This window comes from Anopheles merus, chromosome 2L (assembly GCF_017562075.2).
Source record: "Anopheles merus strain MAF chromosome 2L, AmerM5.1, whole genome shotgun sequence".
NCBI lineage: Eukaryota > Metazoa > Arthropoda > Insecta > Diptera > Culicidae > Anopheles > Anopheles merus.
In genome coordinates, this window is record NC_054083.1 from 14,431,076 (window position 1) to 14,443,690 (window position 12,615).

General features: G+C 40.5%; 2 protein-coding genes across 12 annotated transcripts in view; both read left to right on the forward strand.

Annotated features, from left to right (window-relative positions):
• LOC121591439 overlaps nt 1-12,615 on the forward strand; it is a 111,203-nt gene that overhangs the window by 54,802 nt on the left and 43,786 nt on the right. The gene's annotated exons all lie outside the window — the stretch shown is intronic.
• LOC121591440 overlaps nt 6,553-12,615 on the forward strand; it is a 31,407-nt gene continuing 25,344 nt past the window's right edge. Inside the window, exon 1 of one of the 4 annotated variants that reach the window (XM_041911921.1) lies at nt 6,553-6,620. The gene's annotated coding sequence lies outside the window, so the exon portion shown is untranslated. Of the gene's footprint in view, nt 6,631-7,217; nt 7,292-8,338; nt 8,366-12,615 lie in introns of those variants that run through there. The other 3 variants (XM_041911922.1, XM_041911923.1, XM_041911925.1) reach the window with 3 other exon arrangements.

Genomic DNA, 12,615 nt, shown 5'->3' on the forward strand with positions numbered 1-12,615 from the left:
GTTCTCACTTTCATGTTCTATCATTATGAAACAATTGTGGATTATTGAAAACTAATACTCTTATTATCTTGACAATAACATTTTGAAGGTCAATTTCTGAAGCCAAATATCTCGATTTACAATAAATCATCGTTTACGTGAAAAAATTCTACATTGTCAAAACAATTAATGAGTAAAAATACATCACCTTTCAAAAAATGACAATATTTTGCAAACAAATGCTTGGCTTTTATTAAGAAAATGGACTTAACCTTGCTGGTAATATTTAATTATTATAATATATCTTACGGATGTTACGTATGGAAGGACAGTCCAGGAGCGAGTCAATTCACGTCCGATCTAGAGAAAGCTAGTGCAACCAAAAAAAAGCTGAAGCTAATTTAAACAGTCATGTCCCTCACATCGAATGAACATTGTGGACCTCTGACTCGACAAAAGCCACGGCTTTTTGCCATTAGCATTTCGCACCAAACTCGCCAGAATCTGTTCAGAATACAAGAATGACTTGAAAGTCCAAACGCCATGAACAGCACCGAACAGAGAAATGATGCTGGCAGGCAGCATAAAATAGTTGACAAATTTAATTTAGCACTAAACTAACTTTTGAGTTTACCACTGCACAGAAAGTCGCTTACTTGGTTCGCTCGCGATAGATAGTCGTCGGTACCAGCTGTTACCACTGTAGTATAAGAAATGTGTGACGACCACCAGACAAGCACACGGTTTTTGCCACCGATGGCGGTAGGAACAATGCTACTACCAATACCCTTCCCGTCATTGCAAGCTGTGCTCAATTGCCCAAGCAATTTCGAGTAAAGTAACTCTGACTGAACCGAAAGAAGAAAGCGCCCAAACACCTAATGAAGATGAAAGTACAGTTTAATGAATTTAATTCTATTTATTCGCTCAAGGTGTTTCTCCCAGCGGAGAAGGATTAACCTTTTCGACTCTCGGTCTAGTTTTTTTTCTTCCGAGTTTGTAAGCTAGGGTTTGGGAATGGGAGGACGTGTAAGAAACTGGATCAGCTGTACCCAGCACTTCCTTTGCCGCGCTAGAGATTTGATTTGAAATATGAGCGTCTTGTGAAAAAAATCCGTTTTCTTTCTAGTTGATGCAGGAAAAACTTTTCTCGACAAAAGATGCTAAGGCATTCATTCAGGTTTCTTGCGGATCTGGCACGAAAACGCAACACGAATTCGAGGCAGTTAACGCATGCAAACGAAACTTGAACCAAGATCACATTTTCTAAAAATCGATATTGCTACAGATATCAACAAGAATGTGCAGATCGACAAAAACTTGCTAAGCGAAATAGTTCCCAGGCAGATGATAGTACGCGATCAGCTACCGGAAGTGGTGTTGTGAAATATGAAATGCTAAGCACACTTCCGCCCACCGGCAAACAGCAGCATCGGAATAGTATCTCTCGAAGCCAGCGTAGTACTCGACGAAGGAAAACTTAAACCGACGTATGGTAAGTGTTGCGGCGCTTCCTACCTTTTCACGGATTGAGAAGCTGCTGCATCCATCCGGCCGATCTTACAACCCAAGTCCTGCCGCTAAGTCCTCGCGGTTCCGCTGGCCTTACAATACCTCCGCACCATTTCAGATGGACGAAAAGTTTCCGAAAAACCCAACCAGGTGAATTTGCAACACGAACCAAAATCCGGAATGGCATGCAGACAAGCGTATTGCCCTTCGCTTTTGTGTGTATGCCACTCTACCTCACTCTGAGTTATCTAACCAACCGCCGTGCCTGCTGCTGCTGCCTTCCCAGGCCTTGCAAACTACCCCAAGTCTCCACCGACCTGGGAAGGACGGAAATGAAGCGGAAAGAAAATGGTACTGGAAGCGGTCGTGCACAAAGAAAACCCATCCCAGAAACCGGGACACCGGAGGAAATCGTGACTTTTGTAAGGTTGCCCCAAAATCTCCCCGCTCCCCTCTCTATCTCTCGCTCTGTTTCCCTGTGAACGGATCCTCCAAACGCTTCTTCCCTGGGCACCCAAGCGCCAGCCAGGGCTCGAGAAACGCGCGCGTTTTTCGCACCACGTGGGAATTGTTAAGTTTTGATATGGCGGGCTCGAGCCAGGGCAGGGCGGACGGGCGAGCGGACGATTGAGTTTCTGGGCGTACCAGAACTCGTGTGGAAAGAATGCAAGACGGAAATCTTCGTGGAAGATTATCGTAACATGGCATTTCGGACGTTTTCTGTTCAGAAGTTAAGTCAACCCAAAACCATGGGAAAAAGGCACTAACACTAAAAGTGCAATATCATCGCTAGGAAATCGCCTTTCAAGAATCGTATTTCGGGCTCTCTTTTATTTCGATATTTATTTTCTGTTCGAATAACTTTGGTAAAGAGTGTTTGTCGGACGCGTTATTCGTGCAAAATAAATATGTTTGTTTTTTTTCGTATGTATGCATTCAAGGTCAACTACTGATGTTTTGCTATTCACGTATATATTATTTGCAAGATGAATGTATTGTGCTTCTCATTTTGTAAATCACTGCAAAACGAATCCGACCAATCTGGTTGTACCGACGATCACGAACCACAAACCATAATTACTGCTCCGTGTGCGAAGAAAGCTCGTGTCCCACAGGACCACTCGCTCTGCTCTAATCACGCAACGGCCCCGGCTGCTCGCTCAAGCAGTCACAGGTGCCATGGGACCATTAATCATCGAGAAGGAATCAAATTTACATAATTTGCTTCCCGCACACAGTCTCGCACACCGAATCTTTTCGGCAAATATTTGCGACTGTCGTTTGCCGGCAATTTCTTCCAACAAGTTTCTCTGACCAATCCCGCCCGGAATTGTCTGCGTAAGTAGAAACTGATACGAACGATTCACCGCCCAGCCAGCCAGCTAGCACACCCAGCTTCGTTGTGCTGAGCGAATAGAACAGAGTTGAGCAGTTTCGCCGATAAGCGTTACCTAAGTACCTCGGTGAGGTGCAAATCGCTATCCTGGGAAAATTAAAACAAGACAAAAAAATCAAACTCACAGACCCACAAGCAATGAAGACGGGGAGTCTTGTTTGTTCCCATTTGAGCTTCCGACACGAATGAAGAAGGTAACGATTCGGGCGTGGAGCGGTAAAATGCACTGATTTTCAACTGATTGACCCACGTGTCAAGTTCATCGGCGAAAAACAGCACGCAGTCGGCTGCTGTTCGGCTGAAACCGTCCCGACCTGGCTCCCAGCTTGGGCCTCAAAATCCGAACCAAAACGTCCGCCCATCCCACCGGAACCTCACCGCTCACTCCACACCAAGAAGTGCCGTTGGAAGTCAGGTCGGGCGCGCACAGTTTATGTAATCACAATTCGCCACTCACGCCGCCGGTGTGGGCACTCGCGACTTTCAACCGGTTTCATATCCTCCTTCTCCACTCCACTCACGTCTTCCAGTGAAATCGTTCAGGCCAGGCCAGGCTAGATAGATTTGCACCGGCTGTGTTTGGCAGAAAGCCAGTCACGTGAGAAGCCACTCAGGGAAAGGGCCACAACGAACTGGGTGTGTGTTTGAGTTCCACATTGGAGCACACCGTTTGGATCAGTTGGGGCAGTGCACGAACTCCGGAACCTTCTACCTTACCCGTCGGCTTGTGAGCAAATGGCAAATTGTTGCATTCGCCATTGTACCCCCGCTGTCGCCACCACGCCATTGCACACACCTGTTACGCCCGTGCTTTAAGTCTTTGGCCCGATCCGGGCCAGGCGGGCCAAAAACAAACGTGCCTAGCGACTCTCACTGTGAGCAGCGATTCTCGCAGCTTTCTTGTGCCTGTTGGCCCATCCATCAATATGGACGGAGGAAGTGGCAAGGCTGCGAAGCATGCCCACGTTCGATGGGAGATGGCAGATGAAGCCACTTTATAACGACTGCTAATACCATTTAAACGGTGGAACTTCAAAATTGTGTTCAATTCAAACATAGTTGCTAGCATTCCTTTGCGGTACAAGCATTGTGGAGGTTTTACCTTTTTGCATTTTGCCTCTGGTGATGGTGCTACTGCTAAATACGACAGATGCGAAGAGAGGAGAGACACAACAAAAAGCATCACCCTCAACATAGCTTCATTTCCCAAGAACTGTCTAAAACAATGAAGGTCATTGAAATTCCTCAGCATTGTGCTCAATTGTTATTTTAAGAAGCATTGCTGTCTCATTTAGTTGTAATTCTAAATGCAAAGCACATTCCAACAGGGCAAAACAGACAACGCCCTCCGAAATGAACTGGAATTTGAAATGATGAATATTTCAAACTCAAAAAACAACCTCATTTAGAACATTTCTATTTCTTCTTACGCCAAATACCGTTATGAAAAATTACTATTTTTATAACACTTTTAAAGATACTTAATAATACGTACTGTATATATTATTCATTATATAAGATAAAATTATGACCCTATCAATTTCATTTCTGTTTATATTCGTTCAATTATTACTAGTATTATTTTACTTAGTTTAAAATCATTACGGTTTCGACCATAGTGATTATTTTGATTACTCTCAATATAATTATAACTATTAATATTATTATTATTATTAGTATTATTATTATTATGATTGTTATTATTATTATTAATTTTATTTTTATTATTGATGTTATTATTATTTTTGTTATAATGATTAATTTTATTATTATTTAAATTTATTATTATTATGATGATGATGATTATAATAATAATAATAATAATAATTATTATTATTATTATTATTATTATTATTATTATTATTATTATTATTATTATTATTATTATTATTATTATTATTATTATTATTATTATTATTATTATTATTATTATTATTATTATTATTATTATTATTATTATTATATTATTATTATTATTATTATTATTATTATTATTATTATTATTATTATTATTATTATTATTATTATTATTATTATTATTATTATTATTATATTATTATATTAATATTATATATTATTATTATTATTATTATTATATTATTATTATTTTAAATTATTATTTTAATTATTATTATTATTATTACTATTAATATTATTATTATTATTATTATTATTATTATTATTATTATTATTATTATTATTATTATTATTATTATTATTATTATTATTATTATTATTATTATTATTATTTTCATAACTATTATTAAGACTCTTTTTTCTTTTATCAATTCCTTTTTATTTAATTGCCACGAATATTCTTTTTTTCTCTAAAAGTTTATGCCTGTCCAAACAATCCCATAATTTTTATTTATGAATTCAGTTCAATTTATTAAACACGTCTGCGTGTACATTTCCTCGAATTACACATCCTTTTCGCGTTCGCATTACGCATTACGCATTGCAACCGTATTACATGGATCCCATTAAAAGTCTCAAAGCCTCCATAGATCATTATTTGAATCGTCCACATCGATATACACAACCATTGTGAACAATCATTACGAACAATCACTTTTAATACCCATAAAAGTTCAGACGAAATGTTTCATCCTAACGCTTTTACTCCTTCCTAAATGTTTCGATGGAAGAAACTGATATCATTAAAAAAATGACCACACCACAAAAAAAGGAACATTTGTCTTCGGAACACACCCACTTTTGCGAACGCATCATGCGATAAAGCGTGGTGACCTTTTTCTTCCTCCATGCAAGATTCCCTTTGCTTCACTCACGGCAAGTGCGGTAAAGGATACTTGATGCCAAGTACTGTACCATGTACTGGGCGCCTCCATAAAATTAAAACACCTCTCAACCGCTTTGTTTCGTATCGCATCGTCGGAATTACGACGGGAGGGGCAACACAATCGGCAACACAAAAGTAATAACCAATTAAACAGTATGACAGGAGTGTATCCTGACCGGGTTTTAATCACCGTATTAATCGCTGAAATGTTGTGACAATGATTTATTCTTGAAAGCTTAGTCCCCTCGTCAGTTGAATATGCGCGTTTTAATCAGCTAGTAACAATATACTTTTTCATTATTTAAATATTTGTGGTAAGAACATCGTCACGTTGTTACAAAATATTGCGTCCGACGTTTTTGTACGTGCAGTTACGTTTCAATTCCTTCTTGAAAGCTTAGGCTCTGAGTTCCGTTCAGTTCCGTTGGGCGATTGTTGATGTGGTGGTTCAAATATCAGCACAAAGATTGAAAACTAAAGAACAGTTTTGTAGACTAAGTGTACCTCAAAATACTAGTAGTGTTTTACCCTTTTGCCGTTCGTCTACCATTACATCCATCAATAACAAGGCTCTCCATCGATGCGAACCGGTCGAACGCTTCTACTAGATTGCGCTGGAAGCCAACAGACTGCCTGCACCGGTCAACAGGTCACATGGCCAGATCTCATCACCGTTTTCGACCCAAAACGCTGCCGATTTCAAACGTTCCAGCATCCTAACAAAGACCGCTCACTGGAAGGCCGACGGGCGTGAGGGCGTATATACGTATATGGACGGCCGGCACTCACTGACGCGCGCGCAGTCTGTCCTGCACGGCACTCACCAGATTCAACATGTTGCTTGTTGCTTTGCCAAGCGGCCCAATGATTGCGTCCCCTCAGTACTAGCTCGCAATCGACAGCGTACGGATAACGGCTCCAACGCGATCGGTGTGTATACGTAAGCAGAGGTGGAGGGTCTTTCGGTCAGTCGACGGTTATGGCCACCGAACCACCGCCCACCACTTCGCCCCTCTTTAATTGTGTCGAGCGTGTAAAGAAAATACAGCAGCAACGAAGCACATCAAAAAGAGAGAGGGAGAGAAGCTGGTTCCTTCGAACTATCACAAACCCCGCGGTTTTAACGACCATTTCTTAGTTTGATGTAAGCGATATTCGTCGTCGCTACAAATAGACAAATCAAACGCCGAGCAACTGAGCACGGCGTTCATTCGCGTACAATACCGTGCCAAAAGAATTTTCCTCTTTTATGTATCGCGTTGCTTTGCGATCGTGCGAAGCTGATCAAAGTGTTTCGTAAGATCGGATGGAAAAGTTTATTTTCCCTTTCAACGGTTTCGAATTCACGGGAGAGCGTCTGTGTATTAGTGTTTGTGTGTGGATGTTTGGAAGAGAGAGAGAGAGAGAGAGAGAAAGAGAGAGAGAGAGAAAGAGAGAGAGAGAGGGAGAAAGAAAAAGGCGTGTTACCAGTGGCCGTGCGTGGCCGAAATTAATGGTTTGAATGTGTTTTTGAATGTTACGTGCAGTGTGATAATATTTCTCCAGCCCAGACCGAGTTGCATTTGTTTGCGATTAATAGGTTCAATTCTAAGGAGTTTGTGGTATAGATGACGTGAGCACTTTACCGTCGTACATCGTATCTAGAGTTTAAAACCATATTTTAAAAAAATACTTGACATCCATTATCGGGTGTATTTGGCGGTTACTACGAAAATTTTCATATCGTACCGTTAACGTTTTTTATAAACCGACCAACCTTATTACCTTTCCTTTGCATCAGGAACATACCGTTAGTGTGTGAGTGTGTGTGTTTTAAAAGCTAACGAGCGTGCAGGTTATATCCCATTAGTTTGTTGTATCAGTAAACTTCTATAACTTGCACATAATTCCAATGGAATATCTACGAGCAAACTCAAAATGCAACGATTTTGCGCACGATTTGCTGGCTTTAAGAAGAGGCGGACGGGTTCTGACCACAATATCGGTGTGGGTGGGGCCGGCACCGTTCGTGGTCAGAAGTAGATAAGCCAAAAGCATGAGGCAGCAGCATCATCAAACAGCAGCCACAAACGACAAAAATCACGAGCAAAATGGCAGTGGAAAATACTGAGCGAAAGTTTTCCACTGTTTGGCTCGGTAGCTATGAAAGCCCATCCCTTCCCTCACGAAGCCACCGCGATGGTGCGATGGGCTGTGTAGTGAAAGTGGTGTTTTGGTGGCAGTTATTTTAATCACAAACGAAAACAAACCCCCTTTTGATAAGATAAGCAGGATTTGTTAGCGACAGTTTGCCTGGAACAGTTAGCTGAAGAATGAAAATGAACAGAAACGCCTGATGGCGTAGTTCGAGAATAAAATACCAGTGCTGAAGAGAGAAAGAACATATGTATGTGCGCGTGTATGTGTGTGTGTGTTTGTGTATGTGAAAGAGAGTAAGAAAGAGAGGGAAAGAGATGACAACAAAGCAGGGAGTGGACCTGCCTGGATCGTCAGTCGAAATTTACGGCAAGGGCTTGTACATCTATTTGATTCGATTGTGTGCTGGAGCTAATTCACTTTCCGTGCGCCTCGCTTAAGATCGAACACAGTCGCGAGCAGTGTGGAGACAAGTCACAACATCGCCATGTTTTAGATGCTTCGTTCTGTGTGTGCTTGTATAGTGTTGTGAGTCCTATGTGTGTACTCAATGTCTGGAGGGAGTTTACTGTCGATAGATCAAACAATCTACCCGTGTGGATATGATTTATCGCGAAACGACAGAACAGTGCAAAAGAAATAAATCTTCGACGCGGCGAAAAATCCCACACCATGCCTTACTACGTGGTTTTGTGGTGGTGACCACAATAATGCTGATGGTGTGCTGGTGGTTGTGATGAGAATGATGATGATTTTGATGATGTTGATGCTGGTGATGATCGACGGCGGGCGTGGTTAATGTAGTGAAGAAAAACGGCGGTCGCGTTTTTCCTACCCGCAGGTGGTTTACAACCGACCGACGCATCGCCGTGCTTGATTGAAAGATAAGTGTACAATGGTTTGAGAAAAGAGTGATTGGAATGAGCTTGAGTAGAGATCCGTACTTTGCGGATACGTTTAAACAGTAATGCAAGCTTAATTTCAATGTTCTTAACAGCCACTTTGTCCGCGCGACTGTGAATACGTCTGAGAAAGGCGTACCGGAACGACGTGAGTGACAATGGTATCAATCGTCCGTAGGAAAAGTGATGGACGAGCCCGTTACATAATGAGCGCCATTTTCACGTGCAAGACAGATGCACTTCCAATTTCTGGATCGATGATGGGCGGTCGTGTTTGAAATTTACTAGCAAATTGAACGCTAACAGGCAACAAATCACTCAGAAACCCTTTTAAAAGGGAGAGTACATTGGTTTTATACGAGTGCTTGGATAAAGGATGAAATTTTTTAAGATAATTTTCAATTGTACGCACTTTTTGCTCGGCAAAACAAGGTTTGCATTCATTGCGGAGCGTATTTTAATTACCTTTGAATATGCATGAGCTCAAAAATGTTTCATCGAACATCAATTACATTTTTCTCATTCACGCGATTATCCAGAAACGGTCTATTTTTTAAATTATAGACTGAAAATAAATACAAACATTACTCTAATTACGGAGGTCTTGGCACAGAGCAAAATAGTGAATGAAAATAGTTATAATTAATAATATAATTTAAACAGTTGGAAAAAAACTAAAACTATGAAACAACACTGTAAATGGAGGCATTCATTCAAGGGAGCCAAGTTGTTTATATCAAGTAGAAAACATTTTTGATGCATGATTGTATTGTACACAATTACCGAAATCTAATAAGGTAGAATGCAACTGTCAATTAGGTATAGAAAATACGACCTAAATGATAAGCATTGTTCCACCGACATGCTAAAATTTCAGCATTCTAGTATAAACGATAAAACGGAGCAGTAATAGGTTTTAAATTTTTAAACTCGTATTTGTAACGGACGAGTCTACGTAGAAATCTATATAAGATCATTTGTTTTATCGGTATTACCTTGAAGCTTTAATGAAATTGCTAATGAAAACGATTAAAATTCATTCAATTATTGGGGAGTAAATTCAAATCAATTGAAGTGTCCCCTAAAACACATTGACTATAATTACACCAACGTGGGTTATTTTTGTGCAGAAGCTGCCTACTCTAAAATGGTATTCATGGTCTCGTGAATGTGAGTGATTTACTAAGCCAAGGTCATGCCGGCTACGACAATTTCCTCCACTTGCCGCTTGTCTTGCTACAGATCCGGTGTAATCCTGTCTAATATATAGCTGTTTGGAAACGCAGATGCAGGCCTACCAGCATGAACACCCATGCCAGTGCACAAGGCAGCATGTGCACAGTGTGTTGCTTTGTGCATCCCGTCGCCGATGCTGCTCGGCTCCCGGATAATTGTGTACAGCAGCTGCACGTTCATGTGCTGTAATCCTGGGAACGAAATAATTGGAAATCCATCAACCAAATCCGCCATGGCTGTTAAATGTGCTTTTCTAAACATCCGTCATACGGTCACCGAGCAAGTGGGTGCAAGGAACGGGCGTAAGCACACGATAGTGATTATTCATTCCTAGAATTTACTATTGTCAGCCACAGGAGTTTTATGCACATTTCACTCATTTGCAGTTTTTTTTTTTGATATACGTTCTTTGAGATACGGATATCGAATATCTTGTTGAGTTTACGGTGATGAAACGATGTATTGGGTACATTAATTAAAATGTTAAATACAACCTGTAAGGTACCTGGCGATTTTTAAACGTACTGTAAAAATGTAACATAGTTCAAATAACTACATCTTTAGTGGTGAAATCTGTTGCACACATAGCTGCTAACCTAACGAAAGAATAACATATAATACTCTGAAAGTCAATTTTCCATTTCCTAATTACATCTTGCTTTACAAACAACTCCAAAGCTGCTAATAAAACATTCTGATACAAATAATATTCGCTAGCACCAAGCAAGGTCCTATGAAACCCCTAATGAGAGTGCTGGTTGTTCATTACCGACAGGTGAGACGGTAGAAAAATACATTAATTACACTTTAAGGTTCAGGTTTAGACAGATACTCTCTGCTGCTTTGGATATTCCCGTCCGACAGCCAGGCTCAAAAGAAACAATGTGTTATAAATGGGTATCGGACATGTCAGTGCCTTTTCCTCGGATCTGTTGAATAATGTCCTACGACAGTTGATTGGACACAGCCGGGGTACGTTTGGACTGTTGCTTTCGTTCTATCGCGGGACTGTTGGGTCGCACAGGAAGGGAAATGTTTTATCCCCTAGCTAAGGATTTGAGTAAAAGATCCTGTAATGAATATTCATTCCCTCTTCTCATTTTGTTGTGCATAGCAGATTTTTTTATTTATAAGGATGTAATGGATAATAATGTCTAGCGGCAAGACAGTGTTAAATGAATGTTAACAGGGAACAATATTTGAATGCGCAAATAGATTCGGTTGCGATATACGTCATCGGATTCTTATTTTGGACAAAAAACATCATTTTCAATAAATTAAATTTTCTCTCAGTTCACAATTCGACAGTAACATGGTGTACTTTTTAAAAAGGAATAGGTATAGAATTACAACAATGATCTTCTTAATAACGAATATTCAGATCTTTATAATATTGAGAGCGAATGGGAAACATTCAACAAACAATGGCCCAAAATAAAAAGGAAAAAAGGCCCGAGTGGTTGTAACCAGGCACAACAACCCTAATGGTTTCGAAATTCATTATTTGATGGTTAAAACGCTTTTCAAATAGATACAAATACCGTTTCTACTGTTTGCAATCCTAAACGATAAATTCTACGTCTAACGCAATAGACTATAAAACACTCCAATTTGAAGTTCAAAAAGCGATTTAAATCCACCAACACCACCTCAACATTCAACATTTCCGCAAAATTTGCAAAGTACCCTGGCTAAGCTAAGCGGAACTCCAACTGCCTCAGATGCAACTGTCGGCTAACCCAACGATAACGCTCTTGCAAAGTGATGCCATAAACCACCGACAATATACCACCTAGGCGAACGTTTAAGCCACGAAGGGCTGACCGGCACATTAAATTGCCACCATCGGAACTAGATCACTGGCTACAGCGTGACGACCACCTGCTCGAACGGGGAATAGTGCAACTACGGGTTGCATTTATTCACCTCCACCACCACCACTATTATTACCACCGGGCCTGGGCGTTGTTCATCATTCATGCACACGTACCGCGAGACACAAAACCTTGCAGAACGTGTTCCAGCATACGGACGACGACACGTGGGTCGACTAATCGCTGTTGCTGACCGACCAGGGCACGGGAAAAAGTGAGCCTTTTTTGCAACTTTTACCCCATGTTACACCCCTCCACTGCGCAAGCAGATGCGGAAAACTGTAGTCAGGAATTTTCCCGCTCTAACAAAACCAAGAGATTGAGCGATGTCAGAATCCATATGTGTGTATATGAGTGTGCGAGTGTGTGTGTGTGTGTTTCGGTGGGGATTTCTCATACTACGAGAATATTAAACATTCCCATGTCGGTGGAAATATGTCCCTTTTCATGTTTCCCGAACTCCCTCCCCGCCAATAATACTTCACGTTGTTTTTGGGGTAAAATTTATAGAACGAATTTCTTCAGGCTATGTGGCTCCGTAACTGGGCCAGAAATTGTAACAAAGCAAACAACGTACGATGCATAAATATATATGCATAACTTTCATAATATGTATGACTGAGATCATTTGTTTGGCTTTCAATCGAACATCGTTTTGGCAGTGTTTTATGTGTAAGCATGTGATTTGACAACAATTTACTCAAAACTATACACTAACTCTAATCCTTCTCAATGAAATAATCGTATACTGCCTTACATCGCTAAAAACCATTTCAC